We start from the raw sequence: 5,205 nt of genomic DNA, 5'->3' as shown, positions 1-5,205 counted from the left end.
TGGTTCAATCGAAAGCTTTGGCTCACTAGCTGTGGTTACGCCAATGCAATCTTTTGCTTCCCTTGCTTACTGTTTAAAACAAGTGCTTGTGATAGCTCGTGGACACAGACAGGGGTAACAGACCTGAAACATATGTCAGAACACATTAAGAAACACGAACGGGCAAGAATGCATATGGACAACTCTGTGAAGCTAGCCATGTTAGGCCGAATTAGCATAGCCACACAGCTAGATGAGGGACACCGCGTTGCGATAAGAAGGCACAACGAAGAGGTGGACAGGAATCGGCATATTTTGTCAAAGATCATTGATGCCGTGAAATTTTGTTGTGCCTTTGAACTTGCTTTGCGTGGTCATGATGAGAGTGACGCATCAGAAAACCCTGGCATCTTCCTGGGTCTAATTGATCTCATGGCCTCAATTGACCGCGAGTTGGAGGTGCATCTGGAGAACGCCACTGTTTTAAAAGGCACTTGGAAGACCGTGCAAAATGAACTATTAGACTGCATGTTGTCAGTTCTCAGAGACCGCATTCTGGAAGAGGTGAAACAGTCGGACTATATTGCCATTCAGACAGACGAGACAACCGACATATGCACTCATTGTCAGCGTGTGCTTGTGTTACGGTACATAGATGGCCACAACAACATTCAAGAACGCTTTTTTGAGTTTATCGCGCTTCCAAATGCGACCGCTGATACGATTGCCACTGCATTATTGGAAAGGTTCCTGCGGGACAAGAGGGAAAATTAATTGCCCAGGCCTATGATGGTGCCGCAGTGATGAGGGGTGCTTCTGGTGGAGTGCAGCATAAAGTGCAAGACGTCTACGGGTGTGCATACTACGTTCACTGTTATGCGCATCAGTTGAACCTCATTATGCAGCAGGCAAAATCCCACATCCCAAAGATCGGCCAGTTTTTTTCAGATGTAGGGGGGTTTTCTACATTTTTTTCCAAGTCATTCAAACGAACGGCAGTGCTGGATGAAGTGGTGGCACACAGACTTCCAGGTGCTTCAACAACGCGATGGAACTTCCACAGTCGAGCTGTTAACACCGTTTACGAGCACAAAGACGAACTGGTTAAGTGCTTCCAAACCATTCGAGACAGAGGAGACTTTGATGCCATATCGAAGAGAGAGGCCGGGGGTTGTATGAGAATGTTGGAAGATGAGGTTTTCTGTTTCATCCTGGCGTTATTCCACAAAATCACAAGTATCCCAGAGTGCAGTCTGGACGATGGGGCGGGGCGACACGTTGGGGCGGAGCGACACGTGTCGCCCCGCCCACCTCAGCGGTTATTGGTTTATGATTAAGATGAGCTTATTGGTGTACAGATGAGTGACGATTTTACAGCTTATTGGTATAGAGAATTATGACGCTATTAGCAGGATTGGAATGCGGAAGTAGACACTAAGATGAATAAACTTTTAATATAAATTAAAAAGTGAATATACATGTTGTGTTTTTGCATTTATTGTTGCATTTCCACAACATCCCGTATAAATACACAGAGTTTTGGATTACGACAAACAGAATAAAAATAAATGGTCTACTCCCTCAATGGCTGTAGTGTAGACGCTACCTCGGCATTACTCGCTGGTTTGAAAATGACACGGCAATATTATGCGAAGTATGGTTATGTAGATAGTCATGGAGTACCTTGATTTATATATTCAAATAATATATACATACATATATGTGTGTGTGTGTGTGTGTGTATATATATATATATATATATATATATATATATATATATATATATGTGTGTGTGTGTGTGTGTGTGTGTGTCGTGTGTGTAACAAATTGTCACCAGTCTCTGAACGTCACCAATAATATTCTGAACATTCCCTTGGCCCCTACGAAAATTTACCATGGTTCTGCTACAGTAACTATAGTAAAACTATGGTGTTTTTATAATTACAGCTCACAGTAATTAATATGCCAACAAATATTTTTACTACAATAAATCCATGGTTACTTTTTGCAAGGAAGGAACTATACAGGTTCTAAAGAACTTGCCCAAAAACACTTGTTACTTTCTGTTATTTGTTTTCTGAACTGCACTACTGAAAACCTCATTAATCCTCACAATCCTGTCACAACTTAATAAAGAATTCATTATGAGCAATGCATAGCAAATCAAGTTATCATCAAATATGAGAAACCTTAAAGAATGATAGACTGATGTAAATGACTGAAACCTGTTGTCATGCACGTGTTTTCCATAGCTTTTTTATTAAAACATTATACACTGCAAAGTTTAACTTTAAATTACATCAATTAATAATCAAAACCAGTTGATCTCAGCCCATTCTCTATTTCCCTTCAATGAACTTAACACACAAATGTGTTTCATGCCGCAAAAAAAAAAAAACAAAAAAAAAACAAACAGTCCTTGGAACAAAATCCTGTGTAAACAAAAGCCCAGAAGATCACCACGCCGGTCTCTTCCCTGTACCCTGGTGGGTTAAACTTGAAAAGGGCTCTGCACTGCAAGCGTTCCCTGATGCTGTACATCCGTCTGAACTCGTTCCGGTCAGGAGACAGGAGGACAATTCTTCCAGTTGGCCACAACTTATAGTGTAAAGACAAAATACATGAAAGATAATAATAATAATACAAAAAAAGTTTAACAGCCTTCTACTACAAAATTCAATTGGAGAATGAGCATTAAACGGGGAAATCTTACTCTCTAGCTAGGCAAACTGTGCCGCTTTCCGAAAAACTTCGGAGCACATCCCTAAACCATCTGCAAACCAGAGAAAGTGTCAAATATGCAGAGTCACCCGCCGACAAAATAACTTCCCTGAGGATTTCCAGTGGAAGCTGTTGAATCAAAAACATACATAGGTTTATTTATACATGTATATAAAAGTTATTAAACATTATATAAACACTGAATACAGACAACCGTGCTTTAAAACTCTCATTAAAAACTCTATAGATTGTTGTCACAACTGCATACTCATTCTTTTATAATAACACTAATAAAATGTTAATATATACAGTACTGTGCAGAAGTATTAGTGTTAGTATTTTCACATTGAAAAAAAACTGTTTTAAGCCAATTATTTATATCTTTTGCTGTTGTGTGTCAGTAGGATATATTAGTTTACATTTCCACACATTCATTTTGCCATTAATTGTAATAATCCAGTGAGATATTTGTATATATTTGTATGCATGATCCACATGAAGATCTTTTACATTGAATATAAATATTTCTATCTTATATGGTGAACAAAATCCACATTAGATCGCAAACAGAAGTTATTTAAAAAACTCGCTGCTGTCTGAAAATGAATTAAGCTGAAATGTTTTTAAATGTCTTTGATGCTGATGTTAACTGATAGCTATATATTAAATAATCCACAGTATTGACCAATATAGTACTTGTACATAATACCAATTTCACATCTGAACAACTATGTAGCTGTGATAACTAAAATACCTCTGCATGTACACACATATGTAATTATTAGTTCTTAATGAATGTAATAACCTGCTTTGCTGGACTCTGCCTGAAGACATGGTGAATGGTGAAGTTCTCCTCAGTGGTTGAGCTCTAAAAGAACAAATGTCAAGAGGTAGGTATATTGCTAGATATAGTACAGAGTAATGTTTCATGTAGCAACATTCAAACAGCTACATACATTTGCGGAGTGAAACTGTCCAGGAGAACAGAACACCACCACCTCCTGATCATGTCATCCTGAAAAATAATAATAATAATAATATACACACAAAAATCATGCATGTCTCTCCGACAGATTACAAGCAATATTATTGATTAAATAAAAAAAATTTAATTTAGTCATTAAATTAATTCCTTAAAAGTTAACCATTTAAAATGAGTAAAATGTACACTTTTTTTTAAACAAAAATATCTGAATTAAAAAATTCTTTCTTTTTTATTGCCAACATTGAAGACACCTGATGTTAACGAGCAGAGTTAATTAACTTCTGAGCTAGTTTAACTTTAGCAATTATAGCAGCACTGGCCTTGTACGGCGTAATATTTTTAACTTTCACAATGTAATCCATTTTACGATGTTATAAAGCATGTTGCAGTGCATTCTGGGCACAGAACATGCTTTATAATTGTCACCATTGTTGAGATTCACAGGCTGATTCTTGATGTCTGTGTCTCTCTTTTTTGTATAAGATAAACCTTTTAGAAATTATTTGGATTACATTGTAAATATAGCGTATTCATTTTTATGCTGTCATTCTTTTACTCACTCAGTCTCTCACTCACTCACAGTCACACACATCATATTTCACACACATTTCCCATTAAAATAGTGATCTCAATATGAAATGTAACAGTATGTTTGCTTTTTTTGTTTTGAAGTTCTGAGCTGGATTACTGTTTCCATACTAGTTAAAATGTTGAAATCTTCTCTCTTCTCATACTTGGTGTTCTTCAAGGATGTTGTCCCACCCTTTCTTTGAGAGCCTTCTCTCTTTCTCTAGTATCAACACAGACTGTTATCCATTATCCATTTTGTCTACAGTGAACTTTTAAAGATATTTAGTCTACAGCTGGGGATTGATTAAAGAACTAGTTTGTTGTATTCCCTATTATAATTTATTGTTATGCGTTTGCACTTTTTCTATCTGGACACGGAGCATAATAAACTTGCAACTTGTTCATTATCATTACCTGTGAAACTGTTGATTTCTACATGGCAGTTCAATTAATAATGTATTTTTAGCCCATTGGTATTGACTGGTTTGAGTTATAAGCAAGGGACATGGGTGTCCTAAAATGCACCAGAATGCAGGAAATCACAACTATGAAATAAAAAAAATTCGGGGGGAGGAGCCCCCAGACCCCCGCTCAAACAGCCCCACCTAAAATATTTTTCACCAGCCGCCACTGAAGCTCACATTTGTCTCACTTGATTTCGTTTATTATTTTCGGTTTACAATTTTAATGTTAATTTAGTATAACTGTGACATATGCATGTACTGTGATTTGAATGTACATTCAATTAAATGTAGTTGTTTTATTGCTTTCTCTGTGTTCAATCCCAGCATTTTCTTTCTTTCTTGTGTCTCAGGTCAAAACACAGCTCATTCCCTTTGAAATACTGGGAAAAAATCGAAATAATACATCTTTAAACACGAATAATTTGCTACTACTGAGAAAATTGAATAAAACATGTACATACAAATCAAAAAGTGTCACACTTGTAG

The 5,205-nt window shown here is 36.8% G+C and overlaps 1 long non-coding RNA gene across 1 annotated transcript; it reads right to left on the bottom strand.

Moving 5' to 3' along the window:
* Positions 1–1,215: 1,215 nt before the first annotated feature.
* Positions 1,216–3,689, bottom strand: LOC127992311 (uncharacterized). The gene is made up of 3 exons (XR_008165362.1): positions 3,506–3,689; positions 2,693–2,829; positions 1,216–2,577 (listed from the first exon to the last, which is right to left on the bottom strand). It is a non-coding gene; the product is annotated as an uncharacterized LOC127992311 (long non-coding RNA).
* Between the last annotated feature and the right edge of the window lie 1,516 nt (positions 3,690–5,205).

Source organism: Carassius gibelio, chromosome A5, assembly GCF_023724105.1.
Source record: "Carassius gibelio isolate Cgi1373 ecotype wild population from Czech Republic chromosome A5, carGib1.2-hapl.c, whole genome shotgun sequence".
Taxonomy (NCBI): domain Eukaryota; kingdom Metazoa; phylum Chordata; class Actinopteri; order Cypriniformes; family Cyprinidae; genus Carassius; species Carassius gibelio.
The sequence above is the reverse complement of the archived record's forward strand: the minus strand, read 5'-3'. Positions and strand labels throughout refer to the sequence as shown.